This window comes from Balaenoptera physalus (genome assembly GCF_965194825.1).
Source record: "Balaenoptera physalus genome assembly, chromosome: 14".
NCBI lineage: Eukaryota > Metazoa > Chordata > Mammalia > Artiodactyla > Balaenopteridae > Balaenoptera > Balaenoptera physalus.
Window position 1 is genome coordinate 78,922,509 of NC_138893.1, and position 27,772 is coordinate 78,950,280.

The following is a 27,772-nucleotide window of genomic DNA, read 5'->3' on the forward strand; positions in this document are numbered from 1 at the left end:
TCATCTGTTGATGGACACTTAGGTTGTTTCCATGTCCTGGCTATTGTAAATAGAGCTGCAATGAACATTGTGGTACATGACTCTTTTTGAATTATGGTTCTCTCAGGGTATATGCCCAGGAGTGGGATTGCTGGGTCGTACGGTAGTTCTATTTTTAGTTTTTTAAGGAAACTCCATACTGTTCTCCATAGTGGCTGTATCAATTTACATTCCCACCAACTGTGTATGAGGGTTCCCTTTTCTCCACACCCTCTCCAGCATTTATTGTTTGTACATTTTTTGATGATGGCCATTCTGACCGGTGTGAGATGATATCGCATTGTAGTTTTGATTTGCATTTCTCTAATGATTAATGATGTTGAGCATTATTTAATGTGTTTGTTGGCAATCTGTATATCTTCTTTGGAGAAATGTCTATTTAGGTCTTCTGCCCATTTTTGGATTGGGTTGTTTGTTTTTCTGATATTGAGCTGCATGAGCTGCTTGTACATTTTGGAGATTAATCCTTTGTCAGTTGCTTCATTTGCAAATATTTTCTCCCATTCTGAGGGTTGTCTTTTCGTCTTGTTTATGGTTTCCTTTGCTGTGCAAAAGCTTTTAAGTTTCATTAGGTCCCATTTGTTTATTTGTGTTTTTATTTCCATTTCTCTAGGAGCTGGTTCAAAAAGGATCTTGATGTGATTTATGTCATAGAGTGTTCTGCCTATGTTTTCCTCTAAGAGTTTGATAGTGTCTGGCCTTACATTTAGGTCTTTAATCCATTTTGAGTTTATTTTTGTGTACGGTGTTAGGGAGTGTTCTAATTTCATTCTTTTACATGTAGCTGTCCAGTTTTCCCAGCACCACTTATTGAAGAGGCTGTCTTTTCTCCATTGTATATTCTTGCCTCCTTTATCAAAGATAAGGTGACCATATGTGCGTGGGTTTATCTCTGGGCTTTCTATCCTGTTCCATTGATCTATATTTCTGTTTTTGTGCCAGTACCATACTGTCTTGATTACTGTAGCTTTGTAGTATAGTCTGAAGTCCAGGAGCCTGATTCCTCCAGCTCCTGGATGCATTTTAATAGATGTCTGAGTCAGCCTCTTTCATCCCCCTGCCTGGAATGCCCTTTCCTCTGGTTTTGTTTTGAAAACTGCTTCTCTTCTTTTAAGACCCAACTCAAGAGTCCCTTTTTGAGAAGTTTTCACCCATCCTGACCACAGGGTTGAGCGCCCACTCATTGGAGCCCCTGCAGTACTTAGTTCAGCCTCCTTGTAGCCTCTTCCTGCCGTGGTGGGTGCTGCCCACGATTGGGCCATTCACAGGGTGGCGGGAGACTCAGCTGGGCCCTGCTTGTCCTGGTACAGCTGTCCGGGGAAGGGATTGGGGCCATTCTCTCTAGGTAGCTGGGGCTGGGGCCCATCGCAAACTAAGGCCCAAGCATAGCCAGCTGGGGGATGAAGTCATGTGGAAAAACACTCAAGTCAGAACAAACCTGTCTTTCTGCAAATGACTTCAACACGTTGCCAGAAGGCTCGATCACTCCACCTCTCACCTCTTCCAGCCTGCCCATGGGATCGGGAAAGACCAGTTCCTCGAGTCCTGTTGCATCTCTCAGGCAAAAGTAAATGTTAAAGAGGCCCACCCATGAGGTGCTGGGGAGCTGATGCCTCCACTTCCTCCACAGCCGGGGCTTCCTCTGAGCTCTCAGGCTGGGAAGGCCTGGAGGGCAGGTCGGGGCCTTCTCCACCTCTGTGTTCTCAGTGCCCAGCTCAGAGACCAGCAAAAATGTAAAATAAAATAAAATACTCACTCACTAAATGCATGTGTTCATGAATTCTACAAATACTCAGCAGTTCTTCTGCTCTTTCTACCAGCATCATGGGGGCACTGGGGTTATGCTCACAGAAAGAGGAAATAAAGGAGGGAAAGAGGGCAGGAAGGAGGGAGTAAATTCCTCACTAGGGTGATAGAGCCCAACAAAGCAGAATGGGCCCTGAGAGAGGCATCAAGAAAGCTGAGTTCTATTTCTTATTCCAGCAGTACATTTCTATTCAACAGCTTTCTTGAGCAGAGCCTCTATTCCCGGCTGTGTGGTGGGCACCTAGGGGAGCCATTCTAGTTCTCTGGCAGTGAAAGTCATGCACGGGGGATCGACATAACAATGACACTGTTACAGGCTGTAATGGAGGTGTGGACAGGTTAGCGTGGGGCACGCAGGAGGAAGTGCTGGGTGGGCTGGCCAAGGAGGTCAGCCTTGAAGGACGAACACACCAGGCTGTCCAGGAGATGGTGGAAAGGCTTTTGAGGCTGCAGGGTGCTTGGAAAAGGACGGGCAATTCCCTGTTTTGGGAGCAGAGGGTACGTAAAGTAAGTGGCAATAGATGGGGCTGGTGAGGCAGGCTGAGGGGCCAGACTGTGGGAGAGTGAGGTTCACTCTGCTGGGAACAAGGAGCCACTGAAGGGCTGAAGAGTAGAGTGTCCGGTCTGGGTGTCCATTTCAGGAAAGGTGCTTTGGACTGGATGGCAGAACGGCTATAACACAGAGACCAACCAGGAGATCCCTGGAGTGGTTCAGGGGCAAGAGGGAGATGGCCTGGAGCAGAGTAGTGGCAATGGGTGGAGAAGAAGAGGAAAGAGAGATAGTGATGCTCATTGCTGATGGGACTTGGGGGCCACCAGGATGAGGTGGGAAGTGGGATCTGTGGATGTTCTGGTCTCTTAGATTGTAAGTTAAAATTTGGATTCCAATGCTACGGCAGAGAAACTCAAATCAGTGGCCGAAAGAAGATAAAAGACCGGGTAGGCAGTCCCAGGCTGCTATGGTGGTTCCACAATAGTCAGAGATCCAGACTCCTTCTATCTTGTTTCTCTGCTATCTTCAACACCCAGCCTTGATCATGTGGCCCAGAATGGCTGCTCCAACTCCCTCTGACACATCTGCATTCCAACCGGTGGGATAAGGGAAAGGAGGAAGGGGGTGCACCCGTTCGTTTCAAAGGTATGACTTAGAAATCTGATAACATGCCATTGGCCAAACTTAGAGGCAAGATCATACAATTGTAAGGGATGCTGGGAATTGTAGGCTTCCATGTGCCCAGCTAAAACTTCTCCCACTGTGGAGGAACGAGAGAAGGGATCTACGAAAGAAAAACTAGTGATGCTGTGCAAGCCCACTGGCTTCTCTTAGTTTGATATTTCTTATTTGCAAAATACATTCTGTGAATTGTCATACTTATTTTTAACCAAATAAAATTTAAATATGATCAAATCTCTGCCAGCAACATGTTGTTTTCCTGGGAAAGTGAGGTCGCCCTATTTGGCCTTCGTTTTCCCAACCATTGAAGGAGGTATTGGAAAATACTCTTAACATGGACCCCATGGGGCTAGCCGAGGGGGGCTTTTGGGGTCTGTGAATACCATATAATTATATGCTCAATTTGGGGGTATACATTTTTCCTGGGAGAGTGACTATGGCATTCAAGGTTTATCAGAGGTTTTGTGACGCTAAAGAGTTGAGAAACAGAGTGAAAGAATTACTCATGGTCCTCCATACCCATATTGTATGGTTCCTTTGTACCCACCTTATGGCATACGCTTGGAAAGGAGTCTAGGGGGAAGAAAAGGCAACTGAAGGACACTGGGGAGGTTGGAGCACGTGGCTCCAGCCTCGTCCTGACAGTGACCGCGTGGCGCGGGTGTGGTCCGCCGTCCAGGGGTCTTTCTCTCTAGTCCCTGCCCTGGCTGAACTGGGACTTAGCTGGGTGTACACCTGGCACACTCTGCCTAATATCTCCCAAGCAGTTCCCAAAGCTCCCAGCCAGGAGCCAGTTAGGATTTCAGAGGCACAAGTGAGCCGCTGTGCTTGGCCTGCCAGGTGAAAAGAACAGAGCCCGTATTAACGAGACGCTCCTCTCTTGGTATCGGCTTTCGCTTTGCAGGCGATGTCTCGGACCGGGAGCAAACCTGTCTCTCTGTCCGGAGCCAGGGATTTGATATTGTCCTGAATAGAGGTTTTCATCCCCCAGCTAGTCGTCTGCCCTTCGTGGCGCCTGCCGCCGGTGCCAGGCTTGGCACGTGAGCCCCCAGCTGTAGGAGGAGTGGGTGGACGGGGCAGAACTGGGCTCAGCGGCTCCCCACCCCACCCAGATGTGGTGGAGGAGGAAGAGGCATCCGGCCCTGGGAGAAGGAGCAAGGAGACAAGCGGAGATCCGGCTGCACACGGAGCAATCACTTGGCAGGATGGGTCCTGATGTACGGATGGTGTGTACCACGTGGGAATTTCTCCACAGCCCACGGATGAGCCAGACCCGTCAGAGCAGCGTCACCATCCACAGTCAGGAAGGCACAGAATAAAGCTAGAAACAAGGACTTTATCAAAGGGGAATGGGCAAAGAGACAAGCATTGTGGCACCAAAAAACTGAGAGCAGGGTGAGCATCTCTAAACACAGAGGACGGGGAAGGAGAGGAGTGAAGGGCGGCTGAGGGACCACCCCTGGACACACTTGGGAGACGGGTCAGGAAGAAAGCCACGTGAGGGGAGGAGCAGGCAGGGGCTGCCATGGAGGCCCCAGCTCGGGGTTATGGCAGCTAGAAAATGGCACCATCACCCCAGCAGAGCTAGGCTAGCAAGAGAGGTCAGGGCTGGGCGGCAGGGTGTGGCCCTGCAGTGGCCAGGGAGCTGGAGACAAGCCTAACATCTTGACAGCTGGCCTGCCTCATTCTTACGTCTGCAGGCCCTCCAGCCTCTTTCCCCTGCCCTGAGCTCTCACTCAGCGCAGGCTGGGGACTTTGTTCTGGCAGCCTTTGACTGCAGGTGTGGAACGGAGGAGGGTGGCCAAAGAAAAACAAACGGGAAGAAGGGAACCACTATGCTTTCAAAGAGCTGCATACACAGGCTGGAGTCCTGGCTGCAAAACACTCAGTTGTCCGTCCTCTGGTTGAAGCCTGTGCGTTAGGGCAAGTCCTTATAAACACCACTGAACTGAGGGCAGCTCGACGGCACCGCCACTTACCACACGTCCATGCAGGGCTAGGTCCTGGGATGGGTGTGGCCAAGACAGAGACAAATGAACCCCTTTCCCTGCCCTGTGAAAGCTCACAATCTGGTCGGGGTGGAACCCATATGTACTAAGAGCTTCCTGAAAGTCAGCCTAGGGGTCTGACATGCTTCTCTCGAATTCCAGACTCATAGCATCCTGCGAGGGAGGCAGAATCCCCCACTGGAGCACACAGAGGTTCAGAGACGCTAGGCAACCTGCTTAGGACCACACAGCTAGGTCATGGGGGAGTGAATTTTAAACCCAAGTCCGTATGACGCCACTGCCTGCCTGTTTCCACCGGGGCAGACCCACACTCACCTCTTTGGGAGGAGTGGTGTGGAAGGCCATTGCAGCTGGCTTGAAGCCCGAGGGTGGAGCTGCTCACAGGCCCTTCCACTGGATGTTGGCCAAGGCACAGTAACTCCTGGTTGGATAGATAGATAATCGAAGAGATGAAAGGGCCCTCCAGTTAATAACCACCCACAGTGGACAAGGCCCCAGGCTGTGGAGGAGCTTGAAGGGAACGGGTCAGGCCCTGCCCTCCAGGAGCTCACAGACCAGTAGGAAGTAGATGCAAATGTGTTAAGACCCACTCCACTGGCACCGGCGCAGACAAATCTCTGTCCCTTCTGGGCAGAGTGACCTGAGGTGAGAGGGCATCTCAGAACCTCAGTCTCTTTCTCTGTATAACACAGGTAGTTGTACCTAATTTATTGCATTGCTGTGGAGATTACATAAAATAATGTGTGCTAAATAAGCACAAGGCCTGACACAAAGTAGAAGTTCCAGAATGTCTGGCTCCGAGAGCTTCCATGGGGTACTCACAGCCAACGGGGGCTGAGCATTCCCCGCCCCACACAGGCCCAGAGGGGAATCCCTGCTCCCTTCTGGAGAGGGCAGCCTGGAGACCTTCCACCACCATCCGAGGACCAGGGAGGACGCAGAGGGCAACTGAGAGAGGTCCGGGGGCCTGGGTTAGCACCTGCCTCCTGGAGATGTGGGCCAGGCTACTTGCCCCTCTGGGGAACAGCAGAGTCCTACGCCCCTGGCCTGCCCAGGCTCTACAGCAGAGGGTGCTAGTTTTGCCTATGGGGCAGCCAAGCCTGGACCGGTGAGGTAAGAGTTGGTGGGCATACGCCTCAGTCCCTCAGCCTCACAGACGTCCCCCGGGGGAATGAGTTAGATACCTCTTCATTAATACGTGCTTAATTTGCTTGTCTGTATTTACTATCTTGTTCCCTGTGTTCCCACCGCGCCCCTAGGTTGGGGTCACTTCCCAGATAAACTACTTGCACCCAAATCCTAGTCTTAGGGACTGCTTCTGGGAGCCCAGCTACAGAGAAATGTGTGGCTGGGTCACTCCGTGGCTGGGGGCTGGGAGGGCCCTGTGGCTGGGAGATGCTGTCTCCATGGCCTCCTGGCTCCAGCGTCGCCTGGCTCTTCCTCAACGTGGCTGCCTCACCCCCATGCCAAGGTGTGGGAGAAGTCAGGACCTTCTGCTGGCCGTCTGGATCGTACAGTGACCTTCGGCTCCCAGGACATAGCATGTTCCTCCATGGGAGGACCAGGCAGGTGGGAAAAAATGAAACTGCTTTGGGCTGGCTTCAGGAGGGGCAGGAGGGGGTTCTCCCACGCCTCCTGTGAAATGGGTGTGCCGGCTTTGTATTTAGAGAGAACGCCGTCAAGGGACCGGGGAAAAGCGGCTGACTCATCAGTTCCTAATGACACTAGCAGGCAGCATCTGTGATCCCTCCTGGGGCTTCATCTCAGGAGGAGGGGGGTGATTGCCTTGCTGGTGCTCCAATATCAGAGTCCACATCTCCACCTCCCTGAAGTGTGTCATGCTCTGGCTTTTCACAGGAAAACTGCCTAATGCCATGGCAAAAGCAAGGTAATAAAATATTCATCTGCTGAGGCCAGAGGACGGAACTGATCGTTTCTTCCAGGAGAAGCAGAGTCCTAAATTAAAGACATGCACAGACCCAGACAAACGCACATGCCCGACCAGCAGACATTCCCAGGCACGTGTCGGAACAACACAGCCTCGCATATATAAGAAAGCATATGCCTAAATACTCACACGTAGACACATGGGCCCTGGTCACACACCTATGCAGCACACAAAACTGTGTTGAGGACACATGGATGCCATGTGTGAACACATGCATGAACACTGCATGTACCCGTGAACTTCCACCCTGTATTCTCACCCACCCACATGTCTACCCCCACAACGTGGCAATGAAAAATGATGTCTTAGCTGGTGTATTGGGGGCAGAAGAGCCCATCACCGGGCCCTGACTTTGGAACAATAGTCGCCTGTCTGGCTGTCCTGGGGAAACTGGGCTTTGTCAGGCAGAAAGCAAATACTGTGCTGGGGGAAGTGTGACTCAGAGGTGAGTTACACAACTCCATTCTGCCTGTGTGCTCTGCCCAGGAGGGGGAGGAGGAGGAAGGCTTGCAAATGTGAACTCTGAAAGGGCTGCTGCACTTCTGGAAGCTTCCACATGTCATGTCACTTGTCCAGGCTAGTGGAGGCAGAGGCTCCCTGAGGGCAGAGTGAGGAGCTAGTACACTGTCACGACCTCAGAGCCAGACCCTCCCCACTGACCCACTCCTGCTTGTCCAGCCTGCTGCCCAGGGCTCCAGCATGCCTCCAAAGAGAGAACATTAGCCCCTTGGCTCATGAGGTAGGCATGTATGTTGGCCTGGGTCTGCAAAGGCGATTCTGCCTTCTGATTGTTCTAGAAGCTCTGATGGAGCAGTTCATGATGAAAGATGCCAGACCTAAGAGTTTTGAAACGACCCCAGTTCACAGACCTCGTGAGAGAACGGCAATGTCCCAGTTCCCTTGGATGCTCTGTTTTTCCTTATATCCATTCTGCAAAGATCCACTGAACTTCTACCAGGACCTAGGGCCTGGAGTGACAGAGTTGGCTGCCCTAAGGATCTCATAGGCTATGAGGGAAGCAGACAAACGCCGAGGGATTATTGCTATTTGCTTTTGGAGGAGGGGACTCTACTGACTCTAGAAGATTAACCAGTTGGCCAGATAAAGAAGTAGGTATGTGTTTGAGTGGGTGGGAGGTGGGCAGGGCAAGGGGTGGAGGATGGAGAGGAAGCAGATTTAAATTCTGAGCAGAAAAGCAGCATTCAAAAAAAGAAAACAGCTTTCTACAAAGGCAATATTAGGCCAGGGGCTGGCAAACTACAGCTAATAGGCCAATTCCAGCTTACTTCCTGTTTTTGTTAATAAAGTTTTATTGGCACACAGCCACAGTCATTCATTTATGTATTATCCCTGGTTGCTTTTGAGCAACAGTGGCAGAGTTGACTAGTCACAGCATGGCCCTCAAAGCCTAAAATGTTTACCATCTGAGCCCTTACGGAAAAAATTTGCCAACTTCTCTTCTAGATCTATCCAATAATTCTGGAACCCATAAGTCTAGAATCCCGCATGGTTTTCTAGAGCTCCCTGTAAGAGTAACATTTGTGTAGGGATTTAGACGTTTACAGTGAGCTTCTGCATCAATTATCCCATTTAATCCTTCAACAAGCCTGTGTGAGGTTAATGGTAATTTTATCCCAGTTTTGCAGATGAAAAAACTAAGACAAAGGGAAATAAAGAGACTTGCTGAAGACCACATGGCTGGGAGATAGCCGAGTCCCGGGCAGCCTGATTCTAACATTCCATGGTCTTTCCACCACATTAACCTACAGATGTTTCTCTGTCACACATTCCACCACTGAGCTGTCTTCCCTGACAAGCCATTTCCCTCCTCCTTCCTAACATCTCTGCTGCCACCAAGGAAGCCTTTTGTCCATTGTGCTGCCTTAGTGGGAGAGGGGGTTCGGAGGAGAATCGAATTTCCTTTCTGCATCTGTTTGCGGAGCCTGGTGCACCCTGGGATGCTAACGAACAGTGACAGATGAGCTTCAGTTGGCTGGCGCGCGGGAAGAACCACTGGACCAGGTAATTCCAATCCACCTCCTCAGCACTCAATCCAGGAGGGATCCCGGGGTGGCAGTGTGGCCCCTGCCCCTGAGGCTGAGAGGGTGCTGAGAGAAGGCTGTGAGACCCTGGCTGGGTCCCTCCAGGAGGAGTTGGCACCCTGATAGACCCCCCTCAGAGCACAGGACTGCAGCACTGTTGCTCAATTTATTTTCACAGGAGCTGCTCTTAATAGAATTACAGTCCATTTATTAGATACAAGGACCTAAGATGTGGCTGTGTTATATCAGGTGAATTCGGAAGGTCCACCCCCACCACACACACACCACACACACTCACACACACACACACACACACACACACACACACACCACATTTCCTGCAGCTCCGCGCTGCTGCTGACTGGGGCTCTGCATACTGTGGGTAACACATTTAGCTCGGTAAAATATAATATACGACGGGATCATATTTAACAAGGAAAACAGGGCCCGAATGGACAGAGGAGCAGTGTGGCTGGGTTACCATGGAAACCCCGGGTTCAGAATTTCCTGACTCCTAGGAGATTACATTTTCAACCCTAATGCTGTATTAACATAAGCTTTGGCACTTAATGTCTCTGTTTTTCACCCGCCCCCCTCCCCCTTGCTTACAGGCAAAAGAAAGCATCATCGGAGATGAGCCAGGGAGGAGGAGAGAGGCTTCACTTCATGAAAAGCTGAACAGCATCCAGCAGAAACCAGCTGCAGCACCCTGACGAGGTGCTCTGCAGTTTTCAGAGTGCATTGCATCCATTATCTCCCGTGACCTGCAGACAGGCTCGAGAAGCAGGCTGATGTGAGGTCACCAAGCCCCGCGCGTGCGGCCCCTCAAATGCCTCTCGTGTCCATTCCTTCTTCTCCGTTGCTCCACCACTGCCCTTTTTATATCTCTTGGGGATATTGCAATAGCCTCTCATGGTCTCGTGCTCCCAGCCCGTGCCCTCTCGTCCCCTCTTGCTGTCTGAGTGATCTTTTTGTACCGCAAATTTTTTCATCCTGCGGTTGGTGTCATAGCCTCCAACAGCCCCACAAGCTATAGACTGAAGTCCCAACTCCCGTGCATTCAAGGACTGCTACCTCTCTCTACAAGCCCCTTTCTTTGGAGTTTCCACCATAGCCCCACCGTCCAGTCTTTGGAGGTGATGCTGTGCTTTCTGAATACACCAAGTTCTTCCAGGGGCCGTGCCTCTGCTTGTGTCATGAGCTCAGGCTGGACCTCTGGCCTCTCTCACCTTGCTCACCAGCTCTTATGCTTCTTTAACACCAGTTCAGCATCACCTACTTCAGGGGTCCCCTGTGCACCTGGCTGCCAGTGTTCCCATAGGGCTTATACCGAAGGCTGTTGTATTTCTCACCACCTGATGGTTCCCTTGGTCCTTCCTGCACCAGCCTCCTCCACCACGTTGGGAGCTCGTCAAGCCTATGAGTCATGCCCCCTCACTGCCTTATGCCCTCCACCCAGCGTGGTTCTGGCACCTTGTAGGGGCTCAACTGGCATTGGTGAAATCGAGTTTACAGGTGAGAACACTGAGGCTCAGAGTGGTCAGATGGGTCGAATGCCACTGGCCTGGGAAGCAGTCCAGTTGGTGTCCCTCTCCTGTTGTTACCCCTCCCTGCCTCTCTGCTTGCTCTGGCATCTCCGCACCATCTACAGCCCACTCACCACCTCTCTGCTTCTAGGGCTACACCTGTCTTTCCTCTGCCAAACCCTCCCTTCCTTCCTCATGTTTTCTCCGCCAGCTGCGCAACAGCCTTGGACCAGCAGGGCCATTGGAAAGCCAAGACCTGGAAGAATGAGGCTCACAGACCACCGGAGACACTTCGATTCATGGAAAAACCCATGACTTCCTTCCCAGGAGATTCATCATTCTTCCAAAAATGAGGTTCTCAAAGGTTTCAAGTTTTACAGTAAGGATCCAGGGAGCCATAGTGAAGACCAGAATCTTTATTCCCACAAGCTGGGACATTACTTGGAATAAGGATCTTGGCAGACGTAATGATTGTAAGAATCTTGAGACGAGCTTATCCTGGAGGAGGGTGGACCCTCAATCCAATGGCAAGTGTCCTTACCAGAGACAGAAAGGAGAAGACATACAGAGACGCATGAGAGAAGGCCATGTGAAGATTCCCGTGAAGACAAAGGCAGAGGTTGGAGTGATGGGTCTATAAGCCAAAGAATGCCAGGGATTGCTGACAATCACAGAAGCTAGGAGAGGGACCTAGAATGGATTTTCTCTCAGAGCTTCCAGAAGGAACCAATCCTGCTGACACTTCTGGCCTCTAGAACTGTCAGAGAATAAATTTCTCTTACTTCAAGCCACCCGACTGTTGTCATTTGTTACCTAGGCAGCCCTAGGAAGTGAATACAACTGTACAGTGTAAGAATACAGGGGAAGCCCACCAAGGCCATAGGGTCAGGGGGCCCTTGCTCCTTACCATCATGTGTGGGTTCCCCACTCTCCTTCTCACCCTGGCAGCTCTCAGCTCCTCGGTCTCTCTGCTCTGACTTCTAGCTGCCACCAACCCATCAATTCCCCCTCCTCTGTGTACCTCCATCTCAGGCCCACACGCGGGGGCTTGGCTTTGCTGGAGGCTCTCTGCAGCCTGAGCTGCATCCGTCTGCTTGTTGGTCTTTCCATGTTTTACATATACTGACCAGCCAACTCTCTCACTACATTCAAACTATCCAAGAGCGGTGATCTAGTGGTTTAGCTCACCACATGATCTCTAAAGGGCAAAGCTTTCACCCCAGGCCACCTCACAGGCAGCGGCCCTCTGCCCTGCTCCTCCAGCTGTGGCCAGGGAGGCCGGCCATGTGTTCCCATCTGCATAGGGAGGCTCCAGGAGGGCAGGACAGATGACTGGAGACAGGTTGGTGGCACCTTCACTGCTGAGACTGAACTTCCTATAGAACTGAATAATATGCAATAGGGAGAGGAAAGGGAAGAGGCACTTTTTTCAGATGTATGAAGGAAAGTGTCATCAATGGAAACTTTTGAAAAGTCAACATTGCAACCCGCTTGCCTCCCTCACTGGAGGATGCGCTGCTCAGAGGAGCTCAGTGCTCTGGGTCCGTGTGGCAGCAGCTGGTGATGGAAGGGGTGGGCAGGGAGAGGCTGGGTGGGAGGAGAGGGCTGCCAGGGCCCTGGCCCAGCTGGGGGTCAGCCAGTATGCCCTGGGTGTTTGCAGAGGGTCTGCGAGGATGGCTCTAGTGCGTTGGGCTGTTTTACTATAATCCTACTCCCTGAATGCTTCCTGTGTGCAGCGCTGTGCTGAAGACACAGTCCAGAAGTCCTCTCATTCTCTCTCCCCCAGGCCCCAGGAGTGGGCGTCGGGGTTGAGTTGTACACCTCAGAGACCACAGGTGTGAACGCCCAAGGTCACAGGATACGAAAGTGATGGAGTCAGGATTTGAGCTCAATCAGAGGGGGCTAGACATGCAGTGGCCAAATGCAGTATGGAGAGGATCCTGGGGGGCAGGAGAAATAGCTATAAAGGATGTTACGGGGACAACTGGTGACATTTGAATATGGAATCCAGATCAGATAATAGTTTTGTATGGCTGTTAAATTTCCTGATTTTCATAACTATACTATGGAAATGTAGGAGAAGTTTTTGTTCCTAAGAAATACACACTTAGTGTTTAAGAATAACAGGGAACAATGTCCCCAATGTAGTCTTAAATAGATGGGGGTGGGGTGGGGAGGGAGAGAGAGAATAATAAAGGGAATGAGACAAACGTGGCAACTGGAGAACCTGGTGAAGGATGTGCAGGGGATCCTTGACTGTTCTTGCCACTCTATGCATTTAAAGCTATGTCAAAATTAAAATTCTAAAACAGAAAACTCCAAAGTCCTGGCTTTTTTAATTTTGTTAAAGCTGCTCTATTGAGGTATACTTTCCATATGATGAACTGCCTGCATTTAAAGTGCGCTGATAAGCTTGACATATGTACCCACCCATGAAGCCATCACCACCACCAAGCAAATGAACATACCAATCACCCTGAAAAGCCCCCTCCTGTTCCTGTGTCACAATTCCCTACCAGCCCTTCTCACCCCCAGCCCAGCCCCAGGGAACAGTTGACTATAGGTTGGTTTGCATTTCCTAGAATTTTATATAAATCTTAGTAGTAGTATGTACTCTTTTTTGCTTGGCTTCTCTCACTCATATTTGCTTTGAGATTCATCCATGTTATAGCATGCATTGATAGTTCATTCCTTTTTAGGGCTGAGTAGTATTTCATCTGATGAATATACTACAGTTTGTTTATACATTCCCATGTTGATGGACACTCGGGTTGTTTCCAGTTTTGGGCAGTCATGAATCAAGCTTCCATGATTTGAGTACAGGTCTTTGTGTGGACATTGCTTTCATTTCAGCAGAATGCCTAGATCATATGGTAGGTATGTGTTAACTGTTTAAGAAATTGCCCAACTGTTTTCCAAAGTGGCTCTACCCCCAGAAGCGTGAGAGGGTTCCAGTTTCTCCATGGACTGACTTGGCATTTCCAGTCTTTTTGATTAGGGCCCTTCCAATGGACTTGCAGTGATGTCTCATTGTGCTTTTCACTGGCATTTTCCTAATGACCAGCAGTGTTGATGCTATCACCCTGCCGTTCCCTTTCCTGCTTCTCTGGGGCACTGTGCCCTTCTGGGTGAAGAGGCATACGCAGTGAGCCTGGGAAGTTCAGGGACTGCCCCCTGCAGCTTAGAGGTGAATGCTCAAGTCCCCAACAGAGAACGCGCAAGTGGATGGGCCCAGGATGAAGACTGGAGGGCCACGTGAGGGCCCAGGGCACTTGCAGACCAAGGTATGGGTCCCGTGGCTCTGACTGGCAGAGACCACCCTTTGGATAGGGTATCCACTTGCTCAGCAGCCAATCCTGGAGCTTTTCCATAGGTATTCAGTACGTAGGATGCATCAGGTCCTAACCCTCAGACTTGATTTGTTTGCTCAACAATCTAAGTTCCTCCCCAGTGTTCAGTTCTGTGACCAGCATAAGTCTTTGATGGGCTCTGGTTGTTGGCAACTTCCGGAGTAGTTGCCAAAACGTCAAAGCTCTTTAAGGATGATCTTCGAGGCCCTTCTTGATCAAGTTCCTAAATTTAGTTTCTCCCACCCCATCCTTCCACGTCCACCCAGCCCGTGCTCCAGATCTAACAAACATCCCAGTGTCCCAGACTTGCCAGCTCCTTCCTGCCTCCCTGCCTTAATCTTCCCATGTGCTCTCCCTCTCTGGGCCGATGGAGACTTTCTCAGCCAGCCGCAACACCAAGCCTCCCTTGTAGCCCTCCTCATCCTCACAGGAAGGCTTTATCGGGGTCAGCATTGTCTGAACTTGCATCCGTACTCAGTTTACGGGGGCTTCGGGGGGCTGTGAGCTCCTGAAGGGTAGGATGCTATTGCACACCCCCCGTCTTAGCATGGAAGGTTCCTAGTCAGCTAGTTCCCGGTGGAATCCAGCGCATCTCTGTACTACACCTTCCCCTCGTGCATGTGGGAACTAGGACTTGTCACTGCCACCACCTCACGTGGCTCACAAATCACTCCAAATGCCGGAAGTGGCACCTGCCACGTTCTGAAAAGTTAAGTGCCTTTGCCACCTTGCCCACCATTACCTGGAACAGCCATTATCGCTGTGTGAACACATGGCCCAGGAGTTTAAACACTAAAACCAATTAGTTTCTCGGGCTGCATCATCTTAAACACGCCAAACTCGAGATGTGAGCTGGTCCTAGAAGCCTTCTTTCCTCCTTCCTGCATTTTTTCTTTTTCTTGTTCTGGCAGCACTTACCCATCCGTACTTCCACGACAGAACTATTCCCACTAGAAATGCCGTGAAACCTTTCAAATAAAATATTTAACGTGTGGATCTGGTAATTTTATGTTGTGAATTATGAAACCTTTATTTAGGTCCCACCTTTTATTAAACCTCCGGGTTCTCCTTTGGTCTCTAATGACATTACGTTGCATCAGAATTAGACAGTTTTTTACAGGGGTTTGTATTATTTGTTGTGACTCGGTAATGCTAATGTTTAAATTTTGAGTCCTTTTACTGCTGATTAAACCTCTAAAGACTACAGCAGAATTTCCGCTTCGCTGCTAGAAGAAAAGAAAACAGCGCGGTTTGTACTGAGGAGATCACTTGAAGAATGTGCGGGAAGGTTGCTGCATTTATGAATAAAGCGAGGCATTATCATTTTTAATAGGAATTCAACAGCTAGAGGGAGAAGTCGGGCAACGCTGTGATCAGTGCAAAGGAAAACAATCTAACAATTTTAATTAACTGTATTTTAATAGCTTTAGTTATAATTGAATAATTTAAATACCAAGGGAAACAGTTAAATCTCCTAAAAGCCTTTTTTTATTTACATTTTAAATACAGTTCACGGTGAAGAGATGATAGTATGTGTGCTGGGGAAACACCGGGATGACTCCAGCAGCTGGGCAAGCCTGCAAGAGGTAGGATGGAGCCCGAGTGATCCTGGGCCGGGGGCTGGCATGCCCCGCCGAGATGGCCCCCAGAAAGGACTGGGGGCAGAAGTGAGCAGTGAGGTCTTTCCTGCCGCCCAGGGTCTGCAGCACGTCTGGTGTCACAACCCCCCGGCTAGTGGGGCCTAGAGTGACTCTTGATATTCATTCAACATTCAGGCGATATTTATTGCGCGCCTACAGTAACAACCACCACGGCAGTAATAAAATAGTAGAAATAACAGCTGACACTTACTGAGAGCTTCCTAAATGTCTGGGGCTGGCAATAATGGCAAGAGAGAGAAAGAGGTGGTCCCTACCCTCCTGGAGTCTTTCAACTTGAGGGAGAGACAGACAATAAACAAGTGAATTACCAAATAAACAGGATAACTATGAATTCTGATAAGAAGCCTAAAGGAAACGAAACAGGATGTTAAAACAGAGGATACTAGGATGGTGGGGATAATTTAGATAAGGTGGGCAGAGATGGTCCTTCCCTGGAGTTGATACTTAAGTAAAGACTTTGAGAAGATCGGCTTAGGGGCTGGTACCAAAGCCCAAGGCAGTCAGAGCTTTCCTGTCAGATAGAGCAGCATGTGCAAAGGGCCTGGGGTAGGGAAAGACTTTTAGAGTGTTCAAGAGGAATTGTGAGGAATCAGCAGTGGCTAGACCATTGGGAGGAGAGGAAGGTGATGCAAGGTGGGGTGAAGAACTGGCCAGGGCACATGGCACAGGCAATCACTGGAAGTTTTAAGCAGTGGGATGATGAAATTCGATTAGTGATTCTAAAAAATCTCATTGCTGTTTTCCTAAGCCTAGTGCTGGGGTGTGACCTCCTCCCTCCCTCACCCCTGTGGGCCTGCCCAGGCACTACAACCGGGCCCTTCCCTGGACTGTGGTTGGAAAGAGAGCCCCCCACCACCCATATTCTACCCCACTTCTGCACTGTGCCTGCAGCCCTGCCCCTCAGCCAGCCCCTGTGTCAGCATTCCTAATACCCTAGTTCCCAAACACACCCCATCTGAGAGCTGTCTTTATTCCACCTCCCTCGCTGATGGGAGCCCAATGTGGAACTGAAAAGACTCCTCTCAACCGCTGCCAACCCCAAAACCATGGAGCTGTGGCCCCCCAGACTCCCCAAATCACCACTAGCTGAAGATTCCTGCTACTGCATGGCCACCCTTGGCTGGGGCCACTGTGTATTAAACAACAGCTACCCCTTTGGAAGACCAGCCACTGCCCACTCAATGCCCCTTCCTTTCTTCTCACCAGTCTGCTGAGAAAGCCCCCTCATGCCCTGCAGCCAAGTCCTTCTGAGGCATGAGCATTTCCATCAGTGCTAACAAGGAATCCTGGGCCAGGAAAACATCCGCCATCCGCAAAGACGGGACGCTGGGAGATGGTAAGATGCACTCTGCGGGGAGTGGCTGGGGTCACAGCAGAGGCTGCTAATGGACAGTGTTTGGGGTTGCCATCCCCTTCCATTAAGAGCTGGGCACTCTCGCAGCTCCAGGCCATCCTACATGCCATGTCCTCTCCTGCTGGGGGAAGGCTGGCATGGTTCACTAATGGGACCCCCAGCCAGCTCAGAGAACAGCAGGGGAAAGCCCCTGGCCGAGCAATCCATTTCTTCCTCCTGGGAACCTCACTAGCTTCTCTGAGGGCTCGATGCAGGAGGGACCAGCTCAGACTCCAAGCGAAAGCAGCAGGCTGCCCTGAGAGGTCTGGATCCTGAGTTTATTCATGAAATGACGCAGAGAATATTCATGCTGGAGGGGAGGGGGCAGGCTGTGTGGGGCGATGAAGAGCTCTGTGGACCTGGAGTCAAGCAGGACTGAGCGTAATAGTGAGAACAAAATCACGCGTGTGCTGAGTGTGGATGGGGCTATCTATACTCTCGTTCCAGCCTCGGGGTGCAGCACCCCTTGAGCTGAGCCCCATCACCCCTGCTTCCCGAAGAGGAAATGAACAGCAGAAGGTGTGGCAAACTGTGGAAGTCACCCAGCTAGCGGGTGGATGGAGGAGCTGGTGGGCAGGGCCCTCGTCCTTAACCGCTATGCTGTCGGCTCGCTCTGATCCCGGCCCTGGTCGGACACTCGCCGGCCGGGATCGCCCAGCAGCGTGGTCCACACCATGCTCTCCCCCATTTGCCCTACAAACAGTTATCCAGTGTCTCCTCTGTGCCTCTCGTCGATCTCATTTACAGACGAAACTGATGTTGGGAGACATGAGCTCCTACAGAAATGCACACAATTATTCATGTCCTGAAACGTGAGCTACGGTCTACAAAGCCCCATGTCTCCCCTACTCAGGGATGCTCTTTAGTGACAGCTGCTGCCGTGGGGCTGGGTGCTGGCCCTCCTGGTTCACGGCAGGGCTGCTGGGCTCTGTCCAGAACAGGTCCACAGCCCAGAGATCAGGACCTGGCGGCGGTGCCTCAAGTGCCACACGGCTGAGGGGTGCCCAGGTGGGTGACCCACCAGGGACAGCCCAAGGAGCCCTTCTTTGCTCCAGGTTCCTGGAGTACCAGGTTGAACACGGAGCGTGACCATGTCCTGCTCCAGCCCCCCATGCAAGGGGGCAGCCCCTTGGAGGAGCCCGTCTCCTGCACTAAGTAAAGCGGAAGGAGGGAAGGGCAGAGCTGGCCTGGGCAGAGGGGCCAGGAGGAGAAGGAAGACCCAGATCAGTGGATGGCAAAGCCGGGGGGGGGTCAGCAGTATGGGACTCTCGTGATCTGTCCTGGGTGTCCAGGTCTCCCCCGCAGGAGAGGAGGACTTTCTCCTCCAGCTGCTGGGAAGGTTCTCAGCTGGGAGCGCTCCATGGTCAGCCCTCTTTAGGAGTTGGCCGACTAAAGAGAGTTGCACTGTCAAGGTCACACACCCCCACCCGGCAGCCCACGTCCACTGACTGCCACATGAAGGTGGACAGGCCCAGCCCTTATGCCTAAACGCAGGACAGCTGTGGAAAGCCACCAGCTTCAGCGCTCCCCCATGGGGCCAGCTGAGGGCTTGCCGTGACTTCATCACAGCCTGATTCTCCCTCGGCCCATGCCTGCTTTCTGCCCTTCTTTCACAGGTGTGGATCCTAAGAACATCCCACGCTAATCTTCTGCTCAGAGCCTGCTTCCCAGGGAACCCAACATGCAACAGTCACTGACCTAAATGTAACACATATTCAGTAAATCTGCATCTAGTCCTGTCATGGACCAGACATATGCGGGCACCGGGGACAGGTGTACAGCTGGAACATCTTGTGTGGGCTCTCCGTCTGGGGAACCAGACAGGTAAGCACATCTTAGTGTAAAGTGTGCTGGGTGCCGTCACAGGGGTTTGCTCCTGGAGGGTCTATCCAGGGCCACTCGAGTTTCCTCGAGCGCATTCCCAGTGTCCTAGAATTGGAAGGTAGGAAGAGGCTAGCCTCCCTCTGAGGCTCGACTCCCCCACCCCCCGCCCCCATAGTCAGCCTGCCTGGCCTCGCACACGCATCTTCAGTGACAGGAGCTTCCGCGGTCCGCAGCAGCTCTGCACAAGTGCAATGTGCTTATGCAGAGTCTGTCCCTGCCTCCCCACACTGGTTTTGCTCTCGCCCTGAGGACTTCCAGGAAAATTCCATTCTGGGGATGCTGAGTGAATCAGGGGCTTCCTGGCAGGGTAGGAGATGCCCAGCGCACACAGCAGGAGGGAGGGACTCCAGGCTGCACAGGTCCACAGAGAAGAGTGTCTCCTGCTGGTGGGCGTGTGCGCTGCGTCTCCCGCCTGAGCCTGGTTTCCCCTCCAGCCTTGCAGTGTGTTCTCCCATTCCGAGCAAGTGCTCCGAGGATAAAGCGTCATCTGGGAAATGCTGCAGGGCTTCTCAGTGCCTGGATCACTCCAGTGTGCACTGGGAACCACGAGAGCAGGGCAGAGCATGAAGCATCTCCCCAAACTTCTTCTTTTCCTTTTTTTTTTTTTTTTTGCAGGACATCTCTCACGGCCAATGTTGTAGAGAACATGTTTTGAAAAAATGCTGCCTTCCAGAAACTTCCAGAGCTGCTCCTGTTCTTACTCAGAAGGGAAAGAGGAATTCCATCCCGGTGCAGGCTTGCAGCACAACTGGGGGTGGGGGAGGCAGTGGTATCAGCGAGTGGAGGAGAGGGGGGCGGGCAAGGGGGGCAGGAAGCAGGGTGCCCCCTCTGTCACCTTTCCCAGAGCTGGGGGTGACCGTGAGAGGCTGCCTGGCGGGCCACGGCAAGAAGCTTGGGGAGGCTTGGGTGGCATCCACGAGTCCCCGTCTCTGACAAACACCGTGCTGCAGGCTGACAAAACAAACGCAAGTGCGTACCGGCTGTCCTACTCTCTGCCAGTTCAGATGCTCAGACACCAGGCTCTGGCTTCCATCCTCCCTGACATCTGAATCACGGCAAGGCAGGAGGCAGGGCCCGGCCGGCTCCGGAGCAGGGAAATGATAAACAGATGTCAGAGGACAAAGGGGCAGGATGTGCTGGGAGGTTTGTGGCGCATCAGGCCTGCTTGCAACAGCCCTTCTCCCTGGGGAACGAAGAGGGCGGCGAGGGCACGACAAAGAGAAACCGGTGGCAGAGGGGTTAAAGCCATGGGCTTTGAAGCCTCGCAGGCTGGGCATGAGCCTGGCTCCACCACTTGCTCACTGTGTGACCTTGGATGAGTTATTTAACCTCATGTGTCAAGTAGGGAAAATAATCGTTCTTTACTCAGAGCGTGGCTTTGGGTGGATTAAATAAGATGATGCATGAAAAGGACTTAGCAGGATGTCTGGCACACCACCTTCAACAAATTTAGTTGTTAACGCTGCTGCTGCTGCTGCTGCTTGGGAAATGGGTCCTGCAAAATGAAACGTTTATTTATCCAGCCAGTACAGACTGTGCTCTGCTTGGTGCCAGGTGCCAGGGCAAAACCCCAGATGGGCCCTGACCCTGGCTTTACAGAGCTGACAGGCAGGGAGAGACTGTGCTAAGAAGCCACTGTTGGCCACAAAGTGACATCTAGACCCAGAACCCTCTGGACGTTTCCTAAAATGAGAAGGCTGTGAAAGCGGCAGTGTGCAGGAAGCACTGAACTGTGTCAGGGCCTGGCAACGTCATCAGCTAGTGGCAGTGTCCTCCCCCGAGTTGCCTCTGTCAGGTAGACTCTTACTCAGCCTTCAAAGCCCAGCCCAAATGGCCCTTTTTCCAGGCAGCCTTTCCCAAACAGCCAGAGCCCTCCTAGCACTTGATGCATGTCTTGATTGTGGCACTTGCCAATTTCTGGTAGTGCAAATGTTTATTCTTTACTTGGCTTGTGTCTCTTTTTGGACAAGTGGGTGCGTGTGGGTAGGAAATATTCGGGGAGTGGTACATACTGATGCTTAGTGGTGTGACTTCTGGAATCAATCACATGTGGGTTGATATCCTTGGATGCACCAGATTTTGTGACCTTGGGTGAATTAACATCTCTAAGTGTCTGTCCCTTTATCTATAAAACCAAGCAAAACATATAGATCTCCTGGAGCTGTTAGGAGGCTAAAAAAGAGACGCTAGCCACAAAGGGCTCAGCACAGAGCCTGACGCACAGGAGTCACTGGGTACACTCGTTAGCATGATTGCGTTTCCATCTTTGTGTCCATCTAGATTTACCCCGATACTTGGCCCATTGTAGGTGCTCTACAAGTCGTTATCAATTGGTTAGTTCTGCGGAGCACGGATTCTCAATAGCCAGTTTCTTTCCCATCTGAACTGTTTTTGTGCAGAGGAAATATCAAGGTGTATGATGTCAAGGCAGTTAAGTAATGCAGCCAGCTGTGTAAACATCTGGAAGTAGTAGAGACACAGCCCCAGAGCAAAAGCAGGGATCAGTGTGTCCAGACGTCTCGATGAAGCTTCTAAACTGTAACCTGCGAGGAGCCAGCTAGGAGAGGCAGGCAGTGCTCTGATCAGAAATTCGAGCGTGCATTCTTTCCTCTTCAGGCTCTGCGGGCCAAGGAGGACAAGAAGGCCACTGTGCCTGGTGTGACTTTGGAAAATGGATGTGAGGTTTAGGAAAATCCTGCTAATGACATGTTAGCAGCAGCTGGAAACAACTTGTCAGATTCACAGGGAATTGCCTCTTCTCACTCTTTCCCTCATGGCAGGGAGTGGACGTGGCCATGCCCTGAGTCCAGATCCCCAAGAGCAAAGGGGTGGGTTTGGAAGTCTGGAGTATAGGGCTTCAGACTGGGAATCCCTGATCTGCTTTCTCCTTAGAAGTGACTATTCATGACCCAGAGAGACCACTGGGGAAAGGTTCTGCAGGAGCTTCTGGCCCAATGCTCAAGCTCTCGACGAAGGAATTGAAGCTCAGAGAGTGATGCTGCACAGCTAAGGTCACACAGCTGGGAAGGGAAAGATTCAGAACGAGGAGCCAAGCTTCCTGACTCCAAATCCATGCTGGTTTCCCCATTACCCAGGTGCCCTCTCTCATTATTTAAAATGATTTTAATAGCATTTATTGTTTCTTTTTTATATCTAATTACAAAAGTAACATTGTAAGAAATGTGGAAAACACTCAGAAGCACAAAATAAAATTGTTAACAAAATCTCTGGCTGCATCTAATCACTGGTTCTCTCTCTACAAGCGCGCACACACACACACACACACACACACACACACACAAATGGGGTCCAGCTCCTTTGGTAAACTTTCTCTCTTTTCTTTACAATCCCTTGACAGATGTGGTCTGTGGTTTCCTGGGACCAGATATTGTAACTTGCATGTACAGAACACAAGGCAATGGAGGAACCTGGATTCTGTTTGTCCCTCGTGAACTATGGAGTCTCCTCCGAACCTCATTTTTCTCGTCTATAAAATGGGTTATCACATATGCCTTAGAGTAAGTCAAATAAGAGCAAAGATATGCAATTGCTTTTATAAAATATAAAGCACGTTGTTCAAACAATGAATGAATAGTGATGGTGGCAATGGCTAGTGCCTGGGGAGGGTGGAGCTGGGCTCTGCCGCAGGCCACCCGGGGCTCACTTCCTGCCTCCACTCCAGGGCAGCTTCCTTCTTCTTCCCCAAGTCCAATTCCAGCTCTCAGGCCAGCCCCTCTCCCACTCCACCCCCATCACAGCCCCCCAAATGAGGCCCCCACTCCAGAACCCTCCAGGGATGGATGAACAGGCTAGGTGGACACTAGAGGTGGCCATGGGGAGCAGGATGGCCCTGCAGGGGAGACAGGCAGCTCTCCCACCTCGGATGTCCTTCCTTTGCTGGACCCCAAAGGCTGCCATGCTTATCTCTCAGATGCACGATCCCAAACATCTTGGGGTAGTAAACGCTGTCCAGCCAATATGCCAGCGATTTCTCCTACAATTTCCCACAGTCTCTTTACCCTGAGTGGGGAGGATTTTCATACCTATTTTCATACCAGCCGGGGAAACGGAGGCCTTCGGCACACGTTACAGAAATGTTTGCCTTTGAAAAGGAAGCTCTCAAGAGCCCCAGGGAACCGAGATGGAGCTTCGGCTGCTATGTCTGTGCTGTTGCTGGTTAGGGGACTGCAGGGTCCTGGGGAGGTCCTGTCTTCCTCAATCCTGTGGCAGGCACGTGGGGCCTGGAACAGGACTTTACTGTCAACTGCCTCTCCTCCTCGTCTGCTGGGGCGGGACAGAGATGGATGACACGCCGTCATTCCCCTGGGCACCAGCAGAGAGACCAGGAACAGAGGCTGGCGCTGGCTCACACCAGCTGAGCACAAAGGTGGTCCAGCCTCAGGATTCCACCGATGCCCATCTCTGTGGGTCACCACACCGGCCCTCGGCCGGCGGGCTGGTGTAGGTGCCTGAGACCAGGAAGCCGTGGCCTACCCGGAGGAGAGTCCTGGCATGTGCTGGCCGCATCTCATTAATCATCTCAACTGAATCTGGACTTCAAGGGACCGAGGCACATGGGTGTAGGCGCCGTTAGGAGAGGAACTCTCCCCCTTAAGTGTCCTTGTCTTAGTGACAGCCTCCTTGTATGTTAGACAGGCAGATCCCAGTTTCCACTTTACCCCCTTATACCCTGACAGAGAGCTTGGACAGACGTCTGAACCCTCTTTCCACCCCAATTTGCTTATCTGCAAAGTGGGCATGATAACAAGGCCCACTTTGCCTCCCCGACGGAAACAAATGAAGGACTATTTAAAACTCTGTTTAAGTGTACAGGGGTTTTACCATGGGACTGACCGGAGATGTCTTCTGGCTGAATTGCAGGGGACCCGGGGGCCCAGGGTGAAGAATTCAACAGTGACACCACCCCCAACCTCATGGATGGCAGTCTTGCCTTTACTCAAGAGAAACTCAGAATCGGCACTGTCAGGGAGCCAGGTCCAAACCCTGGTCCCACCGCTCCATCCCACTGAGACCATCACCACCGAGAGTTCGTGTTCTCTGCGTGCACCTCCTGCTTCTGGCACAGCCTGCTGTCTCCCGGGGCTTCCTGGCACCGCTCCACAGGCCCCATCAGCTTTGGGCTCAAGGAGTGGGCGAGTCTTTACCTCCCCGTGACCTCTGCATAGTGTCTTCATCTCCCTGTGGAAGGTGCCTTTGAATCTGGCCAGCCCACGTGGGCCACGGTTGGGGAGTTCTGCAGGTGGCAGGGGGCTTTGGAACCCATGTTCAGTGCAAGCTTCTGAGCTCAGTGTGCCCAGGTCAGCCCAGGGAGGAATCCTCTGGCCCAGGCCTTGTTATCTTCTCTGTCAGAAAACAGGTGGTTCTAAACACCCAGCTCCGGGGAACTGATGGAATCCTAAGCCCGTGCCTTTAATGGGTCTTGTCGAGCAGGCCCTGATGCAGCGGTGATAAGGAAGGCCTCGCTGCTGGGGACAGCACCAGGAACCAGCCAACAGCTCCGATTTTCTGTCCTCACGGCATTCAGTGGACTTCAGTGGCTTCCATTTATCAGGTAGATGTAATCTCCTCAAATAGCTGCCAGCCCTGCTCTTCCCGGAGTTCCTTATGATAACTGCTTCCCCAGGAGGTGAAGGGGCATTTCCTTTCCCAGGAAGAGATGCCATCTGCACGCAGGTTTGCACGAAGCCACTCACTTCCAGTGACAGAGGTTGCTGGTTGCTTTCCACAACATTCATTCTCCCTCTCCTTGATAACAACATGTGTTCAGGGCAGCAATGGCTCCAGCTAAAGTACTACTATTTCCAGCTTTCCTTGGGGCTGAAGGGGACTATGTATTAACTAGGTTCTGACCAGTGGGGCGTAAGCAGAAGTTGTATGGTAACTTTGGGAAGTCTCTTAAAAGGCATAGGGCACATCCTACTCCTTCCTTTTCTCGAATGGGGATGTGATGCCTGGAGCTCCAGCACCTTTTTTGGGTCTCAAGGTGACCTACACAATAGGAGCCAGGTGCTAGGCTCCTATCATGGGTCAGCAATATTGAAGATTTAGTCCTTTACTCTTAGGAAACACTATACCAACCCCAGACTGCCTGCCTATGGACTTCTTTATAGAAAATCTAATAAGCTACCATTTTGCTTAAAGCACTATGATGGGTTTTCTGTCACATACTGCTAAATCTAATCCTAACAGATACACTTTGACTCCAAAGTCTGACAACACCACATTGCTTTATTCATTTACTAATTCTCTGAGGTATTTTTTTAGTCATTCAGCAAACATTCTCTGTGCTGGACAGCGTGCTGGGTGTTGAGAGCCTAGAGATGAATGAAACCTAGCCTTATGCTTCCCAAGAGCCCCCAGTGCTGATGTGACTCTCCTCTGCTCAACAGTGGAGAGTCAGTGGCTGCCCTTTGCCTTGGGCACCATGCGACGCAGAGCCCCCTGCTCCTCCTCTCCTGCTCCTCCTCCCTCCGTGCTGGACCACTTGGCTGGTGGTGCAGCCTAGAAGCGAGAGCAAGGGCTGTGGAGTCAGACGTTCCTGGGCTGAGATCGGATATTGCCTTTCACTAGCTGTGTGGCCCTGACACGCTCCTAGAAGGTGCTCACCTGTTTCCTCACCCTCGCACAGGACTAGAGAATTTGGTGAAATAACGTGTGTATGACACGTAGCACAATTCTCTATACAGGTGTCTCCCACTATCCAAACGTAGAGTGCTCCTGTATCCTGTGAAACCTTTCATACGCCGAAATGGCGTAAAGTAAAGAAGCGGTTACCTTAGGACACCTCTTGCTAACGGATGCACAAAATAGATGGAGATGAAGCACAGATGCTCACAGACACAGTTCAAAGCTCTGGCAGCTTGATGCTGAGATGCTGAGTGTAGTTTTGGGGAAGGAGTAGGGCGGTGCCACTCTTGCTGCCCAGGGTGCCTGCTGCCTCTGGAATGGCTCAGCTCCCTGCAATACAATTGCTGAACGCTATTTGTGCTTTTCGCCTTTTCTCATAAAAGCTAAAATCCTCTTTGAATTTCTTTTGTGAAAATAGGTACTAATGTAGGTCTTTCGCAAAGTGAAGTGATGTAAAGCAAACTTTTGAAAAGCGGGGAACACCTGTAATGCGTAATACTTTTGTTGTCACTCTTCATTTAATTCACCCTGTCACTTCATGATGACCATTTTTGAAGCAGCTGCTTTGTTCCACTGCTACAGCCTCCCCAATGTCCCCTCCTCCCACTCTTTCCCTAGAGGTCCATCTCCCCTCCTTGCCTGATGCCTAGGCTCTCGGAACCCTGAGCCCACCTGCCTCAATCTTCCCAGTGTTCACAGAGGCTGAGGTCAGTGCCTCCTTAGCCAGCCCATTCTTGCTTAATCCCACTTGCCCCACTTCATGGGTATTGCTTTTTATGCACTGAGGTCCACGGGAGTCAAGACCATGCCCTTGTTTGTTTCTTTCTCTTCAGTAGTAACTGGTACTTAGAAAATGCTTGCTGACTGCATGGAGGGATGGATGGATAGATAGATAAACAGATGAGTGAGTGGATAAATGCACTGAAGAGCTGGCCATAGTCAGTGAGGTAAGCATTGCAATAGATGAATGTACAAAGTGCTATGGGAAGAAGAGGGGGTTCTAGCTCATTTAGGTAAGGGAGAGGGGAGGAGGAGGACATTTGTGCTGAATCTCAGTGGGTGGGTGGGAGCCTCCAGGGTGGGTGGGGGCCTTTATGTGGGCATTTACTCGTACAAAGTCATACAGTGAATGGGGTGACCTGTGATTTGTTGCACTAATCCCAAAGGCTGGGCAATTTCCACAGAAATCAAGCCTAAAAGTCCCAATGTCCCTTCTTAAGACTCTAACCCATAGACAGGACTAGAACATGCCCTATTCCTTCCCCTTGGATGAACACTCATGAAATGTTATCAGGAAGAGGCCGAAGGCTGGTTTCAGGGCCACTGAGGAGGAGGAGGGAATCATCACGAACACGCCGAACGTCCTGGGGTCAGACATGCATGACCTCTGAGCCCCTCCCAATGACCAAGGGAAGATAGTAGCTTACTGCTCTGATGCAGGCGTGGAAATTGGGGCTAGGAGCTGTAAGTCACCTTCCCAATCAACCAGCTGGTACTTTGTGGACCAGAGCCTGGAACCTTGGATTTGGGGGCCAAGAGCCCCCCTCCTTCAGGTTCCCCTGGCTCCCTGGGGCATTACAGGGGCAGCCAGAGAGACTCACTCCAGAGCCAGCTGGGTGGGAGAGGGTCCTGTTAGTAGAATGGGAGGGGCAGCTGGCTGCAGCAAGGAAAATAGCACACGTGCTGGTGAGCGTAAGGGAAAGTGTTTGAATGGCTCCATTCACTCACCCACTCACTCCTTCACTTATTCATCCATCATCCAGTCATTCAAACACATTTTTCAATTGCCTTTTAGGTACTAGGCACTATTCTCGATGCCACAGGGAACAAAGCAGGCAGGATCTCTATATCCCGGAGTATGTTACAGAGTGGGGAGACAGAAAACAAATTACATGAGCCAAATGACAGCAGGGGGAGACCAGTGAAAGGGAAAAGACTAAATGTTGTATAGGCTAGGGTGACTAAATGTAGACAGGGCCAGGGAAGTCTCAAGGAGATAAGAATGCTGAGCTGCTGGGGCTTCCCTGGTGGCACAGTGGTTGAGAGTCTGCCTGCTAATGCAGGGGACACGGGTTCGAGCCCTGGTCTGGGAGGATCCCACATGCCGCGGAGCAGCTGGGCCCGTGAGCCACAACTACTGAGCCTGCGCGTCTGGAGCCTGTGCCCCGCAACAGGAAAGGCCGCGATAGTGAGAGGCCCGCGCACCGCGATGAAGGGTGGCCCCCGCTTGCCGCAACTAGAGAAAGCCCTCGCACAGAAACGAAGACCCAGCACAGCCATAAATAAATAAAT

General features: G+C 51.5%; 1 long non-coding RNA gene across 1 annotated transcript; it reads left to right on the forward strand.

Moving 5' to 3' along the window:
• The first annotated feature begins 336 nt into the window (after positions 1-336).
• On the forward strand, positions 337-27,772 carry LOC309643221. The gene is made up of 2 exons (XR_014253632.1): positions 337-8,998; positions 9,630-27,772. It is a non-coding gene; the product is annotated as an uncharacterized lncRNA (long non-coding RNA).